Below are 25,787 nucleotides of genomic sequence, written 5' to 3' on the forward strand. Positions count from 1 at the left end.
GAGGAGGAGTTTGAGATGAAGACCCCAGGCGGGTAGTTAATTTCGCTTTATGCAAAAGCGAGCGAAAAACTGGGGTTTAAAAAGACCCACAAACGAGGGTTGATCAGGAGGTAAATCCTCATCCTCAGAGAAATCTGCATCCCTAGCATCTTCCCCAGAAAGGGAAAGGTGTTCTGATAGAGCAGTGGAAGAGCCAGCCACCCCAGCTGGGACCTGGCCTTCTTCTGATTGAGAGCCCTCCTCCTCTAATTGGGAACAGGCTGAATCTGACATCCAGGAAGATGTGCGCCGATGTAATTCTGCCTGGACCCCTTTCTGGATTGCAGACTGAAGAAATGAAATTAATTCTGGGGAAATGGTATCTCCCATAGGAGCAGCCCTCCCACCTGATGTCTGTGGGACAGGAGACTGCGAAGGAGGGGCCTCCCCAATGACTTTGGTAGGGGAAGGCTCAGACTGGGCCCCAAAGAGAGCTTCCCTTGTTTCCCCTTGTAGGGGGAATACATAACTCCCACCATCAGGGGATAAAGGAGGCAAAGCCTGATCAGAAGTTTGGGCTGTCTCAGAAATCACAGGAGGAACAGGTGAAGCCAGGCCTGGATTGGAAGCTTCAGGTTGCTTGGGAGTTGTTACCTCCCTAAAAGAGGCCTCCTTGATTGCTTTTTGTATAGTTTTTTCTATAGCCAGATGTAAGCGCAGCTCCTCCTTGGCCCGAGCTGCCGCTTCCTTCTTCTCCTTAGAGGAGGAGGCCTTCTTAGATTTTTTGCATGGCCCTGCTGAGGAAGGGCCTGGAACAGGATCCTCTGGGGCCAGGCGCTTGGAAGCCTTGGTCTGGTGTTCAGCCATCAGTGTAAGAAAGACAGGCCTCTAAAAGGCCACGATAGTGTCCAAAATGGCGGCCGCTGTCAATGAAATTCAAAATGGCGGCCGTCAACCCAGGGGAAAGGATCAGGCCCAAGGAATGCCATGATGGCGTGCTTGTTAAAATGGCAGCCGCTCACAAACCCCATCCAAAATGGCGGCCGCCAATAGTAAGGGGCAAACAAGGGACCCGAGAAAAAGAATGCCCCAACTTTACCCTTCCGAAGCTCTGGGATCACCGCTGATGTAGTGAGCATGTGGGGGGGAACCCCAGGAATGCTTTTAAGCTGCTGCGGTGCTCCGGCGCCGGAGAGAAGCACGTCGGTGCAAGGCGCCCCCCTGGGAAGCGGCAGAAGCAGCTGGTTGCATGGGTGGCTGGAAAAGCTTGCCGGAAAACTTCTCCCTGCGCTCGGCTGAAAACAATGAAGATGCCAGGTGCCTTCAGCAAGCGGGAATCCCCGCTTGCTGGAAATAGCCGTTTGTGAGGAAAGCACAGCGCTGAAGAGGAAAAAGCCTCAACTCTCAGAGGAGGCTTTAGCAGTGGTCTCAGGTGTGAAACTTTCTCGCTGCAGAGAGGAGAGGCTCAATACTGAGGAGCCTCAAACCCCTCAACCACAATGGCCCAGCGGTCTCGGGCCGAAGCCCTTCGCACCGAAGCACCTGGATATTGATTTTAGACTGAAATAATTTGGAATTCCCAATTGATAAGATTTTGTAAAAAAAAAAAAAAAAACTTTAGATTTTAAATTCTAAAGAGCAATGGAGGGTGCGTCTGATCTCAAGCAGATCGAGTCAGAAAGCTGGGCAACAGGAGGAGGAGCTTCTCAACTGTCTGATTCGATCGGCTGTGGATCAGGTCATTAACCCTCGCATGACCACTGGCCCTTCGCTCCCTTAGAATTGGTGCTACCTTCGTTACAGCTTTCTCTTTGTGATCCGGTTTGAGGGTCGGAATGGTGGAAGGAGTAGACCCCGAAGTAACAATGATACTGGCGGCGCAAATAGAGGATGAAAGCCCGGACCTGGTGGCCCAGTCCGACCTTCAACCGGTGGTGAGGCCAAAGGAACGACCCTCAAAGCACACCAAGGAGGGTGTTGAAAGCATCAAGGATGCCGAGACGAAGGGTGAGGGATGGCATTCCGCCTCCGGCGAATGGTGGCACAGCTCTGCGTTGGCTGGGCCAGGGCTGGGTATGAAGCCTTCCCACCCCTCCCCTACCGGCGAGCCAACGGTGGAGAGAGAGACAGTGGGTGGAAGATGAGGACGGGGCTGAATGGAGCTATTCAACAGGCCCAGGACATTCAACCATGGATATTTTGAGAGATCGATTCGGGGAAGCCAGCTTTCGGGACACCCCTTCTTGGCAACCGTGGGCAGTGGGGGTTGAGCTGGCAGCCACCTGGCATGGGCCAATTGGGTCCTCCGGGCCAGAGATTTGATTCCAGTTGGTTAACCCCAAGCTGCGACTCGACTCCACTCCCGGTAAATCCCGGAAGAGGGAACACCAGGGCACTGGAGGGGCCCGTTTCCCCTCAATGGAGGAGAGGTCAGAGCCAGGGTGGGCGCTGGGGTGTCCCGGCACACACTGGGAGAGATAGTGGGCCGACTGTATAGGGCAGTATTTTGAAGCACATGGATCCCGGGCGCCCCGGCCACAAGCACCTGGGTATCCCGGACAAGCAATGTGGGCCCCTGGACCATGGCCTCCACAAGCGATGTGGGGCTCGCCACCTTTGCAAGCAAAGTTCGATGGGAGCCCGGATCAAGTGGCCATATTCCTAAATCAAGTCATTAGTTATATGGACTTGTATGGATGCTTCTATCCGTCCCAGTGGGCGATGGTCGTGGCCATTACAACGATTTTGAAAGGGGAGGCAGCAAATTGGGTGGCTGACCTCCACAGTGACCACGCCCGTGAGCTGACAGACGTGGGCCTTTTTCTGGAGAGTTTGAGAGTTCGATTTGAAGATGAAACCCATACACAACAAGCCGAAGGGGAACTGGTGTCACTAAGACAAGGGGGCCACCCCGCCACTTCCAGGAGCACGAAGCCGAGAACACCAGCCTGAAGATGACGAATGAGACTTCGTCGAAACGTCACCAAGACACTTCCAATTTTACGTGGCAGAAGACCCAAATAACCAAAGACCTACATACAACACCCGCGAAAACCTGAGGTTTTACCTACGTAAACTAAGTTGTTCTACAGCCCTGGTTCTGTGAAATCTCATTCACAAGTTTCTGGGCCTTTTTTCTGCTGACAAACTGCAACTCTGTGTTGCTCTCTGGGAGACTCAGATAGCTATTTCTGCCTTTTAAGGCGTCATCAGTGAGCCACACCCACTTCTCAGATATCTTCCCTGTAAAGGTACAATGTGTCTTTTTCTTTTTCGTAGGCTTTTATGTGCATATTCTTTCTAGCCAGGTTTTACCTACGTAAACTAAGTTGTTCTACAGCCCTGGTTCTGTGAAATCTCATTCACAAGTTTCTGGGCCTTTTTTCTGCTGACAAACTGCAATTCTGTGTTGCTCTCTGGGAGACTCAGATAGCTATTTCTGCCTTTTAAGGCGTCATCAGTGAGCCACACCCACTTCTCAGATATCCTCCCTGTAAAGGTACAGGGTTTGCAGTTTGTTTCGACGTTTCGACGACGTCTCATTCGTCATCTTCAGGCTGGTGTTCTCGGCTTCGTGCTTCCAGGAGCAATGTGAGATCGCAGCTGTCTCTTCCTTTTAATGAGCCACGACCAAGGACCAGAAGCCAGACCGCAGCTGCATCATTAGCCACTTTAAACCCCTCCAATCCATACATGAAGCAGACTGACACCCACCATGAAGAGCTCGCACGGCCACAAACACGAAGCCAAACAACAACAACGCAGCTCACCATCTCAAATCCCCCTGCAACTCAGACTAAACTGAGCACAACCAAGCCCCCACCCAAACAGAACACACCCCCAGCCAATCAGAGCACAGCCAAGCCCCTAACCAATCAGAACACACCTCCACCCAATCAGAACACAGCCAAGTTCCCACCCAATCAGCTCACACCCCCACTAGCAGTTAAAAGGAAGAGACAGCTGCGATCTCACATTGCTCCTGGAAGCACGAAGCCGAGAACACCAGCCTGAAGATGACGAATGAGACTTCGTCGAAACGTCGCCAAGACACTTCCAATTTTACGTGGGAGAAGACCCGAATAACCAAAGACCTACATACAAACACCCGCGAAAACCTGAGAAAACACACACACACACACACACACACACACACACACACACACACATATATATGTATATATACACACACACACATACATACATACATACAAGTCTTGGTGTATTTGGGTCTTCTCCCATGTAAGATTGAGAGCACTTTGGCAACGTTTCGACAGAATCTCATCTGCCATCATCAGGGTTATGCAAGGGGTCTTCTGTAGCAACTGCCGTTACTATTTCAAATCTGGTGCTGGTAGTGTGCTTTGCTGGGATGGCCCCACCTTTTCGTTCTGATTGGTTGGGAGTCCCAGTCTGTGTCTATTGGCTTGGCTTTGGGTGTATGGTCGGTTTTTCTCCACCAGGTGGCAGGGCTTCATCTTTGTGGCTGGCTGGAATGTGATTTGGTTGGAGGTCTCGGAGTGTGTGTGTCTGGCTTCTGGGGTGTAGATTTTTCTGTCTGTGGGTGCTGGGACTCGTTTGTTGACAAGGGCTAGTTTCCAGATGTCTGGTAGGCGGGAGGTATCATCACGTTTATTCATGTTATGGGGGAGTTTTTCTATTTCAATGGCTTCCATAATTATTCTCTTGTTGAGGTGTTCAGTTTTGGAGATTAATTTGGTTCCTTCAAAATCAATTTCATCTCCTGTAGCTTTAAGGTGCTGGAAAAGAGAGGAAGTTTTTTCTTCTTTTCTGACTGCATTCTTGTGTTCTGCAATGCGTGCATTCATTCTCCTATTAGTTTGTCCAATATATGTGGCTGGGCAGATTTTGCATGGTATTTCATAGACTCCTTGGTTTTCTAGCTGGATCTTGTCTTTGGGGTTTCTTAAGATGTTGGCTATTTTTTGGTCAGTGCAGAAAGCTGTCTTGATATTGTGTTTGCAGAGAATTTTGCTGATTTTATCTGTGGTGCCTTTGTTGTAAGGGAGGAGGGCGATGTCGTTGTCCTGTTCTGTGTCTTGGTTCTTGGGGGGTGTCTCCCTTTGGATAAGGTTGGTGATAGTGTTTCTTTGGAATCCATTAGAAATTAATACGTTTGTGAGAGTGTGTAATTCAGTTTTCAGATGGTCTTTGTCCTTGGTTAAGTAGGAAAAACCTGGCTAGAGGAAAAATACACATAAATCCTACGAAGAAGTAAGAAAATAGATACTATACCTTTACAGGTAGGATACATGAGATGTGGGTGTGGCTTACTGATGAAAGCTAACGAGCTGGAAATAGATCTATATAAGTCTCTCACCTGGCAGCTGGAACTTGCTGGCTGCCAGAAAAGAAAAAAGTCCAGAATCGAGTGGATGTGACTCCACTGAGCTAGGGCTGTAGAAAAATCTTGGTTACGTAGGAAAAACCTGGCTAAAAGAAAAACACACAGAAAACCTACGAAAAGTAAGTATGTATATATGTGTGTGTGTGTGTGTGTGTGTGTGTGTGTGTTTATACACACACGCACACACACGCACACACACACTGCTCAAAAAAATAAAGGGAACACAAGCAGAAAACATCTGTATGTAAACATCCCTTTACATACAGTAGTTTTGTGTTCCCTTTAGTTGTTTGAGCAGTGTATAAATTACTGTATGTAAAGAACAAAGTATTTAATAAGGCTATTTCATTCATTCAGATCTCGGATGTCTTCTGCTTGTGTTCCCTTTATTTTTTTGAGCAGTATATATATGGTATTGTGGAAAAACATTTTTAGAAATATCAAAATGACAAGCACAACTACCACAGTCACCAAAATAGGGGGAAAAAAATCTTCAATGACAGCTTCCCCTTCAGGATCAAAGTCGGCGGAAGCCATGTTGGGAGAAGAAAAAGAGGACTCTACTGTCAATTTACAACATATGCAGTCAACCTTATTAGCGATAAAAGAAACGATGCTAAAAATGCAGGAGGTCATGACAACCAATCACAAAGACATTAAGAATGACATGGGAGAAGTAAAGGGGGAGATAAAGGAGGAGATACGAAAGTTAGACAATAAAATCTGTACAATACAGGAGACAATAATTAAAAATGAACAAAAGATAAAGTCGGTTGAGGCTAAAACGGAACATATGGAAAAAAAAGATGGACATAGTAATGAATAAAATGATGGCGGAACATAGGGAACTGGAAGGAGCCATAATAAATTTGGAGATGGAGAAATTGTGGTATATCTCCGCTTTCAAAATATCCCGGAAAACAAGGAAGAAAATCTCCCTGCACTGATGGCTGAGCTACTAGCAGAAATATTGCAAAAAGGTAAAGAAGATTTGGAAAATGAAATCGATGAGGCATATAGGATCCACATGAATTATGCATGGAGGAATAGACTCCCGAGAAAAGTCCACATCAAATTTGTCAGGAAAAAAACAAGAGATGAAATATATAGTAAAACACGCAAAGACCCACTGATGTTCAAAGGAAAGGAGATTACTGTGCTGAAACAAATTCCCAAAAGAGTAAGAGAGCAAAGATGAAGTTATCATTTTCTCTCTACACAATTACTAAAATATAGAGTGATGTTTCGATGGCTCATCCCAGAGCGGATGTTGATAACGTGGCGGGAGAAAAAAATTTGGATTGACACATTAGAAAAAGCTCAGCAGTTCTATGATCATTATATAAGCAGGGAAGATGAACAAGACAGCAGGGAAGAAGAAGGAGAAAGTAAAAGCCAGGAAGATCAGATTTCGGAAGAAGAAATTGTAGAACAAGACACAAGAGACCATAAGGAAGTACAGCATCAAGGGAGGGAAGGAGCCAGAACCAGAGCACAGACTGAGAACAGAGCAAGGAGAGGACTGAGATCAATGGATAAGTAAGAAGATGGAAAATGAAATAATGATGCTGTCACTAAATATAAATGGCATTAACTCAACTACTAAACGTAAACAAATACTATCAAGATTACAGAAAGAGAAAATGGATATTATCTGCCTCCAGGAGGTACACATTAAGGAAAAACATAGTGATCTCATAAAATGTCCTAAATTAGGGGAAGTATTTTCGGCATTGGCACAAAATAAAAAAAGGATTGCTGTATATATAAAAGATTGGTTAAACCCTAGGAAAATATTTAGTGATAACGATGGAAGAATTTTAATAATGGAAATAAGTACAAATTATAGGAAAATTCTGCTAGTAACAATTTATGCACCAAGCATAAAACAAGAAAAAATTTATAATAAATTACATAGGAAATTAACGGAATTAGAGGGCAAAAATATTTGTATAATAGGGGACTTCAATGAGTGATAAACAATAAACTGGATTATAAAACAGTGAAAGAAAACAAAAATAAAAGACGAAAATTACTAAATGCATTTTTTGAATTGCAAAAGAATTTAATCTAAATGATGCATGGAGACAATTAAATATACAGAAAAAACAATACACCTTCTTCTCTCATCCACATAACTCATGGTCCCACATAGATATGGCTTGGATGAATCCAGAATTGATCAATAATCTAGAAGAGATGGATATCATGCCGAACACTTGGGTGGATCATAGTCCCTTAGTATTAAAATGGAAAGGTAGGGGAAAAAAGAAGAGATGGAGATTAAATCAAAGAATTGTAAAAGAGAAACATTATTCACAAATAATGGAGAAGGAATTAAAGATGTTTTTTAAAGAGAATAGGAATGAAGATACTACAATACAAAACATATGGGACACTGCCAAAGCTTATATGAGGGGGATAACTATTGCGTATATGGCGAGGAGAAACAAAGAGAAGAAGGAACAACGAATGTCAACATTGGAGAACCTGAAAAAATTAGAACTATCACTTCAGAAAGATCCCCAAAACAGGGAAATCAGAAAGAAAATAGAAACATAAAATATAAACATAAAATTAATATACTACAACAGGAAGAAATGATAAGGAATATAAAATTGGCAAAACAAAACTATTTTGAATCGGCAAATAAACCAGGAAGATGGCTCGCCCACAAATTGAAAAAAGAAAAAACTAAAAAAATTGATACAATGTTTACAAGACGAGCAAGGAAATTTGCACCATAGAATTGAGGGGAAAAAACATTATTCAAAATTATTTTCAAATACTGTATAGTCAAGAAAACATTAGAGAAGAAAATATCATAAATTACCTACAGGAGAGGAACTTGCCAAGTATAACAGAGGAAGATAGGGAAATGTTGAATGGGGAAATTACATTAACAGAGTTAAGAGAGACACCAGAGAAAGATGGAATTCCGGCGGAAGTATATAAAAAATTTCAGGAAGTTTTGGAAGAAATTGTTTCGGATAGTTTTGGATATATATAACGAGGTATTAGAGAAAGCCAAAATGCCAAATTCATGGATGCATATATAGCATTAATTCCAAAGGAAAGTACAGACAATTCATTCAAAACTATAGGCCAATCTCGCTGTTAAATGCCGATTATAAAATCCTGGCAACAATAATAGCGGAAAGACTAAAAAAGATATTAAATAAAATAATTCATTCGGATCAAAACGGGTTTTTACCCAAACGACAAATTAAGAACAATACAAGGATTATCATGAATATTTTAGAATACTATGAGGCTCATCCAGAAAAACAATTGGCAGTAATAATGATAGATGCACAGAAGGCATTCGACAACTTGAATTGTTTTTAATTAATCAATTAATCGGGGTGAAATTTGGCGAAATGATAGAAATGATTAAGACAATTTATTTTAAGCAAACAGCAAAAATTATGGTCAATGGAGATCTTACAGAAAAAGTTGATATAAACAAAGGGGTTAGACAAGGCTGTCCATTGTCCCCCCTCTTATTAATATTTCCTTTCATTGGAAATATTATTGGCACAGGTAAGGGGAAATAAGGAAATAAAAAGGTTAAAAATTAAAAGAGAAGAATACAAAACACAGTCCTTTGCAGATGACATGGCATTTATATTAGAGGACCCTTTGGAAACAGGAGAAAAACTCCTACTAGAAATAGAGAAATTTGGAATAGTAGCAAGCCTGAAAATAAATAAAAACAAAACAAAGATAATTACCAAGAATCTCACGCAAGGCCAAAACAAGAAATTAGAGGAAAAACTAGGAATTCAAATTGTCAAAAAAGCAAAGTACCTGGGCATTTGGCTCACGGCAAGAACATCTTCAATAAAGGAAGACAACTACTCAAAATTATTGCAACAAATTCAAAAAGATTTAAAAAATTGGGTAAAACTACAAATTTCTTTGATTGGGAGAATCGCCACGATAAAGATGAATATCTTACCTAAAATTTTATATTTGTTCCAAACAGTACCTATAAAATTGGGGAAACCCTTTTTTGACAAATTGAATAAAATTATTAGTAAATTTATATGGCTAGGGAAAAAGCCAAGAATCAAAATTAAAATGTTACAAGATGCCAGAAGTAAGGGTGGCTTTGGCCTTCCAGACTGGGAACTGTACCATCAGGCAGCTGTAATGTCATGGCTCAGTGAATGGATAAATCTAAAGAATTGAAGAATTTTAACAATTGAGGGACTTGCAGAAAGGTTGGCATGCCTTTATTTGGGATGGAAAAGACAAAGCCAGAGGCATCAAATGAGAGAAGTACTATTGGAAACTTGGAAGAAAATTAAAAGGAACTTTTATCCAAAAATCCCAAAATGGGTATTGACAATGGAAGCCTGGGTCTACCCTAATTTAATTGATCTTAACAAAATAGTAACATATAAGGAAATGTTAGATGGATTAGGGAATTTGAAATCTAGACAAAAATTATTGGATGAAGGAATTAAAATTGATTGGTGGCCCTATTTACAAAATATAAAATATAAACAAAATATAAAAAAGATTTAGAAGTATATGGATTCCAAACTGACCAACAAGAAATAGACAAAATATTAACTGGGACCGATGAGAAAATAATTACCAAAATATATAAATGTCTCCTTCAATTCAAAATGGAGGAGGAAACGGTAAAGGAAACGATGATAATTTGGGCAAAAAACTTTGGGTATAATATTGAATTAGAGTATTGGGGAAAATTATGGGGAACAAATTATAAGATGACGTTGTCGGCCGCCTATAAAGAAAATATTTACAAAATGTTTTATAGGTGGCATTTACCCCCAACGAGATTGGCCAAGATATCCCCAAAAAAATGCAGCAAATTGCTGGAAATGCAATCATCAACATGGGACATATTTTCATATATGGTGGACATGCCCCAAAGCAAAGGCATATTGGTTAAAAATCCAAAAATGACAGGGGGAAAAATTGCTATGAAACCCAAACTATTTTTATTGGGAATTATAAAAGAGAAGTTTAGAAAAGAAATTTATTACCTTATACTTCACATAATTACGGCCGCCAGAATTTCATTTGCACAAAATTGGAAACAAAGATTTGCTCCATCAAATACGATGATCATAAAAAAGGTGCTAGAATGTGCAGAAGCAGATAAATTAACAATGGAATTAAAAGACCGAGAGAAAACGATTTATTACGAGACATGGAATAGATGGTATAACTGGTTGGAGAAATAATCCAAAATTAATGTATACATGTATAATGTATAATGTATACAAAGAGAAGATATGATACAGGAATGAAATAGTTATTGTGTAATAGATAGGTATAAATTGTAGTGAATATAGAAATTAGTAAGTAATATATAAAATGTATGTATATATAGTTGGTTATAGATATTATCAAAGATGCCGGTATCGGAAAGCTAAAATGCAATAAGGATGATATAGATGTAAATGTTGAATAAAAATTATTTTTTTTAAAAAAAAAACAGGTGCAGGATTTGATAGGGCGCTCCCTATTTTGACCACTTGTCTGTTTGACAGGAACGCTATCCAATTATGTAGGGGTCCGGAGATGCCATAGGATTTTCGTTTTAGAAGTAGTTTGTCATGTACCACTGAAACCGAATTGTTTATTAGAGAGTAGGTTGTTTGTTTCTAGGTGGAGGGTAATGGAATGGTTAATGATTGATTTCATGACTTTGCAGGTGACGCAGCCTAAAGAAATTGGACTGTAATTTTCAACTAGGCTGGGGTCTCCCTTTTTGAAGATAGGGATGACCATGGCTAGTGACAATAGTTTGGGTAGGGAGCTGGTCCTGAAGGATTTTTCAAAGATTATGCTTAGGGGTCAGAATGGGACTTTTCGGCTCGAACTCTTGGTGCTGCCTGTTTCTCCACCAGGGTTTCTCCTCCATGTTATTACGCCTTGGCACTTTGGGCCACAGCCCCTCCGTCCCAGTCCCTTTGACATGGCCCATTCATCGCAGTACAGTTTGTGTTGGGCTTTTGGGCACAGAGAACAGTTCAAAGCCAGCCAATTGGTGCAGGGTCTTTGGGAGTAGAGCGAGGGCTGCAGTTCAGAGGGAGGCTCTGTCAGTTCGGAGCTTCCCAAGGTGGCCGAGAGCAGTGCGGGGGAGGAATCCAGCCACAAAAGATGGGGGGAGGGGGGCTGTAGAGGTTCCCAGGGCCTCTACCTGTGGAAGAGTGGGCTGGGAGGCAGCAAAGGTATTTTGTTAGTAGCGCTTGGGGCTCTGCCCCCCACCCTGGCCAAGAGCCGCTCGCCTGTAAGTTCGGAGCCTCCAGAGGCTGCCGAGAGCAGCAGGATAGGGGTGGGGGAGGAGGGCTGTAGAGGACGAGGGATCCAGCCACAAAAGACAAGGGGAGGGGAGGGCTTCCTGTCTGGCTTCCGTCGCCGCCAGACGGTCCTCTGAGACCGCCAGCCCTGTTGCCTGTAAAGAGCCGCCTTTACATCTGAAAGGCGGCTTGAAAAACTCCATTTCCTGAAGGAAATGTGAGACAGAGCAGGCGAGGGCAGGTAGAGCCCTCTGCGAAGTCCCCAGGGTTGTTTTTTTTTTTACTCTTGGGGACGAGCAGGTTGTGGCTCCCTATTTCTGCTCGCCGCTGCTCCGGGCTTCGGGAGAACTCTGCCTTTTTGCAGAGCCAGGCGCTGGGACCGGACTAATCAACGAAACTAACAGATCATCTGAATAAGCAGGATGAAATTCGGATCGGGGATCCTAAACTGCAAGTATTCTAACCCCAAGACTGATTTTAAAGTTAAAGAAGAGTAAAAGGAGGAAAAAGGAGAGTTTAAAATGGCGACTGGCTGAGGCTTGAGAAAAGCTGAAAGTGAAACACCTTCCATTTGAATAGCTTATAACATTACAAAGTTACAAAGTATCTAGCAAAAGTGCTGGTTAGAAGTGAGAGGAAAAATTCTTATTTCATGTTTCTTCCTTCTTAGAGACTTGTTATTGATATTGTTTGGAGAGAAGTCTTTTTCTTTAAAAGGAAAAAGGAAAAAAAATCTTTTGTGTGGCAGGATGGCGCTAAAACTGACAAAGCCAGATAACCAAGCCATGGGGGGGGGGCTCTCCCATTTATAAATCGCATGAACAAGTTGAGAGTTTGCAGATGCAGAAGAATGGCCTCATAGACCTAAAGAAATTTTTACTGGAGGAGATGGCAAGACATGATAAGACTGTGAATCTGAATCTTGAAAATTTTAGACAGGAAATAAAAGAGTTGATTCAACAAAAGTATGATATTCTGAAGCAACATATGAAAAGTTTTATAGGAATAATTCTGAAGATGGATGAAATTATAAATTCAAAAATAGACACTAAGGAAGTTGATGATAAGATTTATAATTTGGATAGTAAAATACAAAGAATTGAAAATGATTTAATAAGGATTCAAGAAAAAAGCTCAGAAGTAGAGTTTAAAAAAATAAAGGAAGCTGACTATAAGACTTACAATGTGGATAATATAAAACAAAGGATTGAAAATGAAACCACAATAATGCAATTCAGACTCATGGAGTTTGCGGTTAGAATTAGGGGAATACAGGAAGATAAAAGACAAGATTTGAGAAAGATGTCTGCTGAAATTCTGGCTGGGATTTTAAAGGTTAGCCCTGAAGATGTATCCTGCAAGATTGATAAGGCCTACAGAGTTAATTCTTGGGTGGCAAAGCAAAGCCTAGAGATGTGGTGATTTACTTTACTGATAAAGAAATAAGAAATGATATTGTGCAAGTCTTTCAACTCCACTCTTGAAATGCATGGAAGGAAGATCTGGATATTTAAAGAACTACCGCCTAAGATGTTAAAAGGTAGAAAAGATTTTGGATTTTTGGTGACTGAACTAAAGAAACAAAACATCCCATTCAGGTGGGATGTCCCAGTTGGTATAATATTGAGATATCAAGGAGAACGATATCAATTAAATACTGTTGAAAAAGCGGAAGAATTTTACTATAAGGTTTTCAAAATGGGTTTAACATCTCCACGTATAATACACGAGGGGAATAAAGAAAGGCAAAATCAACAAGAGATTGAAATTCAGGCTAAGCAGATGGAGGTGGAGGTAACGGAAAAACAACAAGTTACAGAGGCTTTTGTGGATGAGCCACTTCTGGATTCTCCTTTGGAAGCTATAGTTGGATTACCTATAAATACAAGAGAGGCGGCTTCGGATTCTAATGTGATGACTTATCAAGCTACAGACCAGCATGGAAACCAAACAGTTGATATACAACTCATAGAAAGGAAACCAGGATGGAGATCTAAGCCACAAAAAGTTAAGAAAAGAAGAAGCAGGTCCTACAAAAATAAAAACTTTTAGACCAAACAACAGTGTAATGCCAGTTACTCAAGAGACGATTGAATATTTAGAAATTTAGTTGAGGCAAAGTATTGGTTTATATTATCCTGAGGAGAGTGACAGATCTCTGTAGTGCTGTACTCTTGGGATGTGAAGATGGCCATAAATTGAGTGGATTGGAATTTTCTGTTTTGGATTCTTTGACAAATGGATTACGTTTATGCTGAGCTATAAGGCAAGAGAACTATTGGATTGGGGCATGCAGAAGATCTGGCTATTACCCTAACACAGTGGTTGGAATTAATAATCTTGATGGAAGACATTATAGAAGACACTATATGGAATATAAATATAAAGTCACTCGGGTGGTTTTTTATATATGAAAATATTTACTATTGATGGGGGCAGATGGTAATTGAAGATACCAAACATACTGTTGGAATTAGGATGTGATGTTACCCTAACATGGGTAATGCAATTAACAATCCAGCCATGAGACATTACAGAAGATATCATATGGATTACAAACTTAAAATCAATTGAGGATTTTATATATATATGTAAATAATTTTTTTTTTTAGTGGAACGGGTAGAAGAATAAAGATATTGAAAATATTATGTATGTAGACCTGTAGGAAAGTGGGTGGAGATAAGTTAGTTTACTGATTGTTTAGTTTAGGAGAAGGGATGTTATGTTATATTAATATAGGTAAAAGATTTGAATTAAGAGATATATGTATGGGGGAGGAGGAAATGGATAGATTATGAGTTGAAATTGCTAAATTAGGATTTATTATATAGTTTCACAGTTGAAAGTTGCTTTGAATGTTGCTTTGAAATGTATCGTATAAGGGGGATATAATGATATTGTTAGAAGGATAGATTATGAGTTGAATAGATGAAATTGCTAAATTAGAATTTATTATATAATTTTACAGTTGAATGTTGTTTTTGAAATGTATAGTATAAGGGGGATATAATAATATTGTTAGAAAGAAAGGGTTAGTATATGGGGGGGTGGTACAAAAGGATGGTAAAGTATTATATAATCTGTTATTAATTTGGGTTTTATTTTGGAGAAGCCACAGGGGGAGGGGAGGGGGAGGGGGGGTTAGGGTGGAGGGGGGGGAAAGGGGGAAAATTTGTATTTGAAAAACTTTTTCAATAAAAAAAAAGACAAGGGGAGGGGGCAGTAGAGGGTGAGGGATCCATCAGGTGGGGTTCCCAGACGTTATTATAACTAGACGTAGATTCAGGCTGGAAGAGACCCCGGAGGTCTTCTAGTCCAACCCCCTGCTATAGCAGGAGACCTTATATCATCTGAGTTATTTTGGTGTCTCTACGAGAGAGGAAAATTCCCAGAAAAGGGAAGGAGTTTACTAGGACAAGGCTAAACAGCTTCAGGCGCTTGTTAGGAGAAGGAAGGGGAGGGGTGAAAACTTCCCTATACCTGATCCTGCCTCCCTGACACAAAATTGGAAGAGAAGAGTGGGGGGGGGGAGAAAGAAAAAGAGAAAGAAAGAAAGAAAGAAAGAAAGAAAGAAAGAAAGAAAGAAAGAAAGAAAGAGGGTTAGAGCAGGGGCTGCAGTTCAGAGGGAGGCTCAGAAGGGCCAGGAAAAGGAAGGGGAGGGGTGGAAACTCCCCTATACCTGATCCTGCCTCCCTGATGCCGAACAGGAAGAGAAGAGCAGGGGGGAGGGGAGAGAGAAAGAAAAAGAGAAAGAAAGGAAAGAGATTAGATTGATAAGGCTAATGAGGAGTATTCTATCCTTTTTGCAGGAAGACACAAAATCTAATTAGGAAGCCAGGCTGTTATTTTATTATGTTTCTGACTGTATAAAAAGGAGTTACACCTTCTCTGAAGTGTAGCCTCCGTTTAAGTTTCTTGTTTGGCATTTATGAGCTTAAACCTATTATTATTGTACCTTATAGATGGAAATGAAGAGGAGTGAGGAGCAATACTAATTCCAATCACTTATCCTTTTCTCTTTCTCTGCTCATGTTCCTTTCCCCAAACATCCCTGGGAGGGCTAGAGCCCCAGGTCAGGGTGGACAGTCTTTCCCTGGAATTCAATAGGGAGCTTGAAAGGAACGTGAGAGAAGGTGTAACTCCTTTTTATACAGTCAGAAACATCATAAAATAACAGCCTGGCTTCCTAATTAGATTTGTGTATTCCTGCAAAAAGGATAGAATACTCCTCATTAGCCTTATCAGTCTAATCTCTTTCCTTTGGCCATTTGGCCCCCTGGTGTGACGGGAACAAATCAAAGCTGAGATACCTTCTTAGGCGGAAGGGGGAGGCTCTGATCAAAGGTGAGACATATGTTTTGACAAATGCCAGATACTTCACTCCCAGAAACCTGGGAGAAGCAGAGAGTGAACGAAGAGCTGGGGATGGGGGTTAGAAGAGAGCAGGGCTCTTGGGACAGGTGGGTCTTCAGAAACCAGGAGAAGGAAAAGCAAAAGATCTTCAGAAACCAGAAGGAAAAGCAAAAGATCAGGCCAGCCATTCCCACCAGCTGGTTGCAAAAGCCTCACCTGATTGATCCCTCGTCCTCTACAGCCCTCCTTCCCCCGCGCTCCTCTTGGCCACCTTGGGAGGCTCCAAACTTACAGGTGAGGGGCTCCTGGCCAGGGTGGGGGTTTCAGAGCCCCAAGTGTTACTAACTAGGGCAGGCCTGGTCAGGGTAGAAATACCTTTGCTGCCTCCCAGCCCCCTCTTCCATAGGGAGAAGCTCTGGGAACCTCTACAGCCCCCCTCCCCCATCTTTTGTGGCTGGATCCCTCCCCCACATTCCTCTCGGCCACCTCGGGAGGCTCCGAATTGACAGATCCTCCCTCTGAACTGCAGCCCCTGCTCTACTCCCAAAGCCCCCAAGCCCCTGCACCAGTTGGCTGGCTTCGAACTGTCCTCTGCGCCCAAAAGCCCAATGCAAACTGGACTGCGATGAATGGGCCATGGTGAAAGGACTGGGATGGAGGGGCCATGTCCCAAAGTGCCGAGGCGTAATAACGTGGAGGCGAAACCTTGGTGGAGAAACAGGCAGTGCCAAGAGTTCGAGCCGCAAAGTCCTAGACCCTTAGGGGTTTACCTTGAGTTTGTATCGATTGTTTGCCTGTGTATTATTGAGGTTGAAGCTGAAGAAGTCATTGACAGGTAAGATGTTGAAGCAGACAATTTTGTGTACTATACTTAGATCAGACCACAAGTGGCGCAGTTCCAGATTGTCCAAGCCCAAAATTTCAAGCCTGGTGGCATAAGGGATTCTATTGTGAGTAGAGGAGTGGAGTACTCTTCTCGTGAAATACCTCTGAACCCGCTCAATCATATTAATGTCTGATATACAGTGTGGATTCCAGGCAGATGAGCTGTATTTGAGAATTGATCTGGCAAAGGTTTTGTATACCCTAGTTAGCAATACAATGTTACCGGAGAAGAAGCTTTGCAATATTAGGTTAACAATTCTTAATGCCTTTTTGGCAATGCTGTTACAGTGAGCTCTGGGGCTTAGATCATTTGAGATGAGTACTCCTAGGTCCTTGACAGAATGAGGGTCATCTACGAGGTTGTTTCCGCCCAACTTGATTTGATGTTCTGATTTTTATTGCCAATGTGTAGGATAGAGCATTTATTAATTGAGATTTGGAGTTGCCAAATGCACGACCATTCTGACATATGGTCAAGGTTGCTTTGCAGGGCAACAGCATTGTCAATGGTTAAATAATTTTACATTTTACATGCATGATTTCTACTTCAAGGACAGCTCAAACTGTTGTTAATACTAAATAGTAGCTTGCTTTATAAATTAGTACTGTAATCAAAAAATAAATTAGTACTGTAATCAATACTTGTTTTAAAAAGGAAAAGAGAGCAGCAAGCTGATATGGAAAATGGAGGCAGTTTCTATGAAGAAACAAAAAGCTCTAAATGACATTGACAAATATTTTCCTATTATCCCTGACTAGCTTCTTTATTTTCATCAGAACATTAAACAGAAATTAAAAGAGAATTTTAGCCTAATGTTACCCAGTTGAGATATGATGACTTCAAGCTGCTGAGTCTCTGCCACAGTAGAATAACCTCTACTGTATATAGCCTCTATTGTAAACACATTATTTGTAATCTGGAAATTGAACCATGGCAAATGGACTTTTTTTTGCTTTGCTTTGCTTTGCTTTGCTTTGCTTTGCTTTGCTTTGCTTTGCTTTGTTTTGCTTCGCTTCGCTTTGCTTCGCTTTTTCTTTTCTTGTTGGTTTGAACCAACAAGAAAAAAAGTCCAGTTGCCATGACTCAACTTCTTTTTTTTTTATTGAAAAAGTTTTACAATTACATTTTCTCCCCAGTTTCCCCCCTCAACCCTCCCTAATCCCCCCCTAACCCTCCCTAACCCCCCCAACCCTCCCCTCCCCCCTGGACTTCCGCAAAATTTAATCCAAATCAAAATCACATTTTATAAAACTTGAACCCCTCCACCCCCTATATATTTTTCACATCTTCACAAAATTCTATTATTCTATCCCTATATAATACTTTCAGTTAAAAGCTATCTGATATTTCCTAGTTTGATATTTATTCTGCACATAATCTATCCACTTTTTCCACTCCCATTCATAAGTCTCTTGTGAGCGATCTTTTAAATATGCTGAAATCTTCGCCATCTCGGCAAAACTGGCCATCTTCAAAGTCCATTCTTCAATAGTAGGCATAGCTTCATTTTTCCAATATTGTCCTATCAGTAATCTCGCTGCTGTTATCATGTACAATATCAACTTTGTTTCACCCAATGTAAAACCCTTAACTATATCCAATAAAAACAATTGTGGAGAAAACTGAATTTTTTTCTTCAAAACATTATGCATAACCCACCAGATTTTTATCCAAAAAGCTTTCACTTTCTTACAAGTCCACCACACATGATAATATGTGGCATCTAGGCAATCACATCTCCAGCATTTTGGTTGAACATTAGGGTACATGCACGACAATTTCTTAGGATCTAAATGCCATCTATAAAACATTTTATAAAAATTTTCCCTCAAATTCTGCGACTGTGTAAATTTAACATTCTGAACCCATATTTTTCCCATGTTTCCAACATCACTGGTTCTGCAAAATTTTGTGCCCACTTTATCATGCAATCTTTAACCAATTCAGTTTCTGAATCTCTTTCTAACAAAACATTATAAACCCTTTTAATATGCATTGGACCTTTCTCTTTTATATGTCTAACCAGTTCTTCCTCATGCATCATTATACCAGTTTTTTGGTCCTCTTTCCATCTCAGTTGAAGTTGATTATACTGTAACCAAGTTAAATTAATCCCTTCTTCCAACAGCGTTTCTAAAGTCTTCAATTGCCATCTGCCCGCATCTGCAAAAAGAACTTCTTTATATAACCCCCCCCAAGTGACATTATATTTGTATTCCACATGATATGACCAAGATCCAGCCATAACGGTATTTTGTAATCCCATTTCAGTCGGTGCTTCTTCCAAACTCTCATCAAAGAATCTCTAAGTATGTGGCTTTTGAATACTTTATCCACTTTGTTCTCATAAAATAAGTAAGCATGCCAACCAAATTCAAGGTCAAAACTTTCTATATTCAATAATCCAGTCTTTTTCCTTCCAAACCAATCACTTGCTTGTGTCAAAGCTGCTGCTTCATAATATAATTGTAGGTTTGGAAGTTTAAGGCCTCCCTTTTCTGGAACATCTTGCATAATTTTCAGTTTAACTCTCGGCTTTTTCTCGTTCCAGACAAACTTATTCAGTCCTCTTTGCCATTCTCTCAGTTGTTTATCACTTTTAAGCACCGGAATCATTTGAAACAAGAAAAGAAATCTTGGCAAAATGTTCATCTTAACTGCTGCTATTCTTCCAAGTAAAGACAGCTGCAGTTTTTTCCAAGTCTCCATATCTTTCTGTACCTCACGCCACAACACCTCATAATTATTTTGAAACAGTTTCATATTTGATTCTGCAACCTGAACTCCTAGATATTTAGCCATGACTCAACTTCCAGACAACTCTACTTGGATTGAAAATCTTCATCAGCACTATTTGTAATGTTTTAAATAACCTGATAAAACTTAAGACAACAGATCTTTTCAGTTGTCTTACAATCATTGAAAGGTTTAGGCTCCTAACTTTAGTGACTTTTGTAGTCTACTAATGGGACGGGACGGGACGGGACGGGAAAGGAAAGGAAAGGAAAGGAAAGGAAAGGAAAGGAAAGGAAAGGAAAGGAAAGGAAAGGAAAGGAAAAAATGAATCTATGCTATTGCTGTGGACTTAAAAAAAAGTCTAGCTGATTTGTTTTCAATTCATTTTCAATTCTTTTAACAATCTTAATATTGGTATATTAAAATAGATCATTGGGTATGACACTAAGGAATAAAGCAGATTTAATTTAAAGTGATATAATACTCAGTTTGTATAGTATAAAGGATTTTCTGCATCCTGACTATTCCTTTACATATGTCCACCATTTCTATTCTGTAAGCATTTGGGAAATTGCTTCAGTTCAGTGGACTATTATGCAATGTAGCTGTGTAGCTGTGGTCTTCAGAAATGACATTACTATTTTAAGATGATATAAAGTGATAGGATTAGTAAATAACTATGAATCAGTTGAAAAAGAGCCAATTCATATAACCATTTAGAATATTTACATTTCAGTGACTCACTTTGAATCTGCTGCACGTACTGATTTTAAGACATCAGTTAGAATCCAGGAGAATGTGGGTTCTAGTTTTATCTCAGGCATGAAAGTTGATTGGGTGACTTTAGATCAAATAGGTAGTAACTTTAGGGACTGGTTTTCCAAACCAGTAGTAATGGAAGGCTGGTCACACCCCTGAACTAGTCCCCTGGTCGCTGCTCACTCGCCCACTCGACACATCCATCAGACGGTAAACTGACTGGAGCTGGGAAGCAGCTGGCTGGCAAAGAAGCCCCTCAGCCATCTGGCCACAGGGCACAGAAAAGTCCTTCAGCCGGTAAGAAGAAAGCTGTGTATGCGTGAAGATGGCAGCAGTGACCGGAGTCTTTTTGGTGCCCTTTTTGGTGGAAAAGAATCCTCTCGGCTTCCAGGTTCAGCAGAAGGCTGAGTCTCTTCACAGGTTCGCTTTTCTCTGTGCCCGAGAAAGATCAAAAGGCACAGCACAGCGAAATGTAGCAGCCATGAGCTGCACTTTCCTCCAAGTCTCATCCGAAAAGCTCTTTGCAGAGAGAAGCACCTGTTTCCCTCTGCCACCCACAGTGGTTAGAGGAAAGCATGGCTCATGGCTGCTAAATTTCTCTGTGCTGCACCAAACACTTTCCCATAAAGAGCAATTAAGGAGAGAAACAGTTGCTAACCTGGAGAACATGTGGACTGGAGCAGCTCTGTGTGCTCTTCACTGGCTGTTTCTTCCCCTTCGCTAGTGCAGCACAGTGAAATGTAGCAGCCATGAGCTGCACTTTCCTCTAAGTCAAATCCAGAAAGATCTGGCTGGGGAGGGGTGTTATGTCTAGCAGGGTTTAGTTATAGTTGTAGTGTTGTGATTGGATGAAACCGATGACGTCATGCGCACGGGAGATTCTTTGTTAGCCATTGGCTGGAGCGGTTGAGCTGTTCATATATAAGAGCTGTCAACTGCCATTTTCTAGCTGAGCCGTTACAGTTACAGTTACATGGTGAAGCAATAAAGAGTTACAGTTACAATCGTGAGTTGCCTCAGTATATATTGCAACAATTTAACACTGGCGACGAGGATGGGATGTTCCTGAGGCGAATTGAGAGCAGAATCAACATTCAGAGAGTGTGAGTCACCCAATACACAAACCACCAATCCACGAAATGGCTCCTCCAACTTTCGTCTCATACAACGCTGCCGCTGAGACGTGGGATGCGTATGAAGAGCCGTTTGAATGTTTTTTAGAAGCCAACGATTTTACTGACCTCTCAAGCAGTAAGAAAAGGGCTCATTTTTTAAATGCTTGTGGCCCTGAAGTATTTGCTACTGCCCGAGCGTTACTCGCTCCCTAGCCTGTGCATACTACTTCCTGGGAAGTTTTGAGGCAGAAATTGAGGGCTCACTATGCTCCAACTCCGTCTCGTATAGCCTGTAGGTTTAATTTAAGGCAAATACTGCAAGAGAAAGGGGAGCCTGTCAACCGTTATGTCGCCCGTCTGCGTACAGCCGCCCTCGACTGCGAGTTTCGGGATTTAGATGACGCTTTGGTCGAACAGTTGGTTTGTGGGGTACGCGACATAAACTTACAGAGGCGTTTGTTAGTGAAAAAAACCCTAGATCTTCAAACGGCCATGGAAGAGGCCCAGGCGGTGGAGATGTCAGATAAATCCACCGCGGACATCTGTAAGTGCCATTCCTCTGCTAATCAAGCCACGGCTGTCCATAGTGAGGAGGTTGTTTCTGAAGATGATGAAGAAGAGCCGGAGGTCAGTCGTATTAAGACGTTTACTGAAAAAGGTGGGCGGCCAACCGGAAAAAAACCTCCTCCATCCTCCTGCCTCAGCCGCGGCGATCAGCACCCCCGAGCAACTTGCCGGTTCCGTTCAGTGACATGTCGATGTTGCGGCAAACTTGGCCACCTCGCACGTGTCTGCCGCTTGGGTCGCCAGAGGCAATCTACATTTCGACCAAAAGGTGCTGCAGTCAACAGTGAAGACTGTTTTGCGATATTCCGCGGCCGGCGGGTCACTGAAATAACGACCCACCGTGACTCCACTACATATTCAAACAAGCTTTTCCTGACTGTGAAGATCGAAGGTGTTCCTTGCAGGATGGAAGTCGACACTGGCTCATCTAAATCCATTGTCTCCTGGACCACCATCAAAGAAATGATGCCTAGCCTGCAGAAAAATCAGCTTCACCCCAGCCCTGTTAAGCTTAGAGATTATCAGGGAAACCGGATTCCAATTATTGGGCACGGTCGTTTCCTAGTTGAATATGATAGTTTCACTGGCCGCCTCCCCTTAATTGTGGTGGATGGCTCCCTTCCCAGTCTGTTAGGTTTAGATTGGTTTGGATCCCTTGGCCTTGCCATCACAGGCATCCACTCAACAACCTCAGAGAGTGATTTCGATATGTTGGCTAGCGAATTCAAAGATGTGTTCAACGATGCTCTGGGTAAATATGTGGGTTCCCCAATTTCACTGAACTTAGACCTGAACATTGCCCCTGTTAGGCTCAAACCCTGGAGAGTACCTTTGGCCCTCCGTCCAAAAGTAGAAGCCGAGTTAGATAAGTTGATTGCCCAGGGAGTTTTAGAACCCACTGACCATTCCCGGTGGGAGACCCCAATAGTCATTCCTATCAAGCCGGACGGGTCGGTCTGCATCTGTGCGGATTTTAAAAGTACGTTGAACCGGGCATTACAAGCCAACCCCTATCCTGTTCCGGTAGTCCAACACTTGCTCCACTCCCTGGGTTCAGGCTCCATTTTTGCTAAGCTTGATCTAGCTCAAGCGTATCAGCAGCTTCCGGTGGATGAGGCCTCAGCTGAGGCCCAAATGATTGTAACCCACCAGGGAGCTTTTAAGTGCAAACGGCTTCAATTCGGTATTAGCATAGCCCCGGGGTTATTTCAAAATTTAATGGAGCGCCTCCTACAAGGACTTCCCGGGGTAGTCCCATATTTTGATGACGTGCTCATCTCCGCGTCTTCGCGGGATGAGCTCGTTGGCCGTGTTAGGGCCGTCCTTCTACGCTTCAGGAAGGCTGGCCTAAAATTGAAGAAATCTAAATGTTTTATTGGTGTGCCACAGGTTGAATTTTTGGGGTATTTAATTGACGCCACAGGTATCCACCCTACTCCCTCAAAGGTGGCAGCTATAAAAAACGCTGCCGTTCCAACATGCAAACCTGACCTGCAAGCAGTTCTGGAGCTCCTCAATTTTTATAGCGTATTTTTACCCCATAAAGCCAACTTGGCGGAGCCTCTTCACCATTTATTGGACAAAAATACGCCATGGTCCTGGGGCGAGGCTGAAAACCGTTCTTTCCGGGCTGTCCAAGACCTACTAACATCCTCTGCTGTCGTGGTACAATATAGTTCTCACCTTCCTCTGGTAATAACAGCGGATGCATCCCCTTTTGGCATCGGTGCCGTCCTTAGCCATAGGTTTCCAAATGGAATAGAAGCACCTATTGCCTATTATCCCCGTACTCTTTCCTCCACGGAACGCAAGTATAGTCAATTAGACAGAGAGGCCCTAGCCGCAGTGGCTTCTGTAAAGAAGTTCCATGATTATATTTATGGCTGCCATTTTGATTTGGTCACTGACCATAAGCCTCTTCTGGGGCTCTTAGCTGGGGACCGTCAGACTCCTTTGATACTTTCCCCCAGGATGTCCTGTTGGATTGAGTTTTTAGTGGCTTATAATTACACCTTAAGATACCACCCAGGTAAGGAGATCGCGCATGCTGATGCGTTGAGCCGCTGTCCGTTGCCCTTGCCCGTGGAGGACCCTGCACCGACCTCTTCTGTCCTCCTTGTAGAGGAGCTGCCCATTCCCTTATCTGCAACCGATGTTGCCACCCACTCGGCAGTTGACCCTTTGTTAGCGCAGGTGCTCGACTGGGTGGCAAGGGGGTGGCCATTGGGACAAGTGGCCGAGCAGTTCAAGCCGTTCCGGCTCAGGCAACACAAACTTTCTGTCCTCCGGGGTTGCCTTTTGTGGGGTCATAGGGTCATTATTCCCCCAAAATTGCGTAACTCTATTTTGGAGTGTTTGCACGAAGCCCACCCTGGTATCATCAGGATGAAGGGGCTTAGCCGAAGTTATGTGTGGTGGCCAGGGATTGACCAGGATATAACAGATTGGGTAGCAAAATGCCAAACTTGTCAGCTGTCGAGGCCAGCAGCACCATCTGTTCCTCCCAGGGAGTGGGAATTCCCGAGGGCTCCATGGTCGCGGGTCCATCTGGATTTTGCTGGCCCCTTTATGGGCCGCTAGTTCCTTATTGTGGTGGACGCGTATTCAAGGTGGGTCGAGGTGGAAATAATGCTATCCATCACATCAGAGGCCGTCATACGTGTTTTAAATAAATTATTTGCTACACATGGCCTTCCGGATGTTCTGGTGTCCGATAATGGCCCACAACTGACATCCGCCCCATTTCAAATGTTCCTGGCCAGTTTAGGAATCTGCCATGCCCAGATTGCCCCTTATTGTCCCTCTAGTAATGGTTTGGCAGAAAGGGCTGTGAGGTCAACTAAAGAAGCGCTGGCAAGACTAGGACCACGGGGGTGGCAAGAAAGGGTTTCCACATATTTGCTTTCTCAGCACACAACACCTTGTTCAAGCACTAATCGAAGTCCTGCTGAGATGCTGATGGGCCGCCGTTTACGAACAACACTTGACCGTCTGCATCCTTTATACAACTCAGACCGGCCTACAACAGACTATTTGCCACCTAGGGTGATTAAAGAAGGGGACCAGGTTTTTGCACGAAACTATGGGGGTGACCCCCGTTGGTTGCCGGGACAGATTATACAAGTAACGGGTCCCTGTTCTTACAGGGTCCTGCTCGTTGATGGCAGAACCTGGCGGAGACACGTGGACCAGTTACGGAAACGTGTGTTAGAAAAAAACCCGGCAGAGGTCGTGAGTCCGTCACCTACAACACTGCTAAGTTCCGTGCCAGGTCCAATGCTAAGTTCACAAGCAAATGAAAACTTAATGTGGGGCGCCGCAAGGAGCCAGCAGTGGCTCAACTTACCTGAGGTCGAGTCCGAGGCTGGGAAGTCTGTTCCAGGGAACACTCCGTCAATTGTACCGTTCTCTTCTCCATCCATGCCGGAATCAGCTGCACCTGTTATCGAACCTGAACTACGACGGTCCGGACAAACACGCAGGTGCCCGGCGTACCTTAATGATTACACTTGCATGATCCAGGAGGGGAGGGGTGTTATGTCTAGCAGGGTTTAGTTATAGTTGTAGTGTTGTGATTGGATGAAACCGATGATGTCATGCGCACGGGAGATTCTTTGTTAGCCATTGGCTGGAGCGGTTGAGCTGTTCATATAAGAGCTGTCAACTGCCATTTTCTAGCTGAGCCATTACAGTTACAGTTACATGGTGAAGCAATAAAGAGTTACAGTTACAATTGTGA

The sequence above is a fragment of the Pantherophis guttatus genome, chromosome 7, assembly GCF_059756535.1.
Source record: "Pantherophis guttatus breed Tessera chromosome 7, ASM5975653v1, whole genome shotgun sequence".
In the NCBI taxonomy this organism is placed as follows: domain Eukaryota; kingdom Metazoa; phylum Chordata; class Lepidosauria; order Squamata; family Colubridae; genus Pantherophis; species Pantherophis guttatus.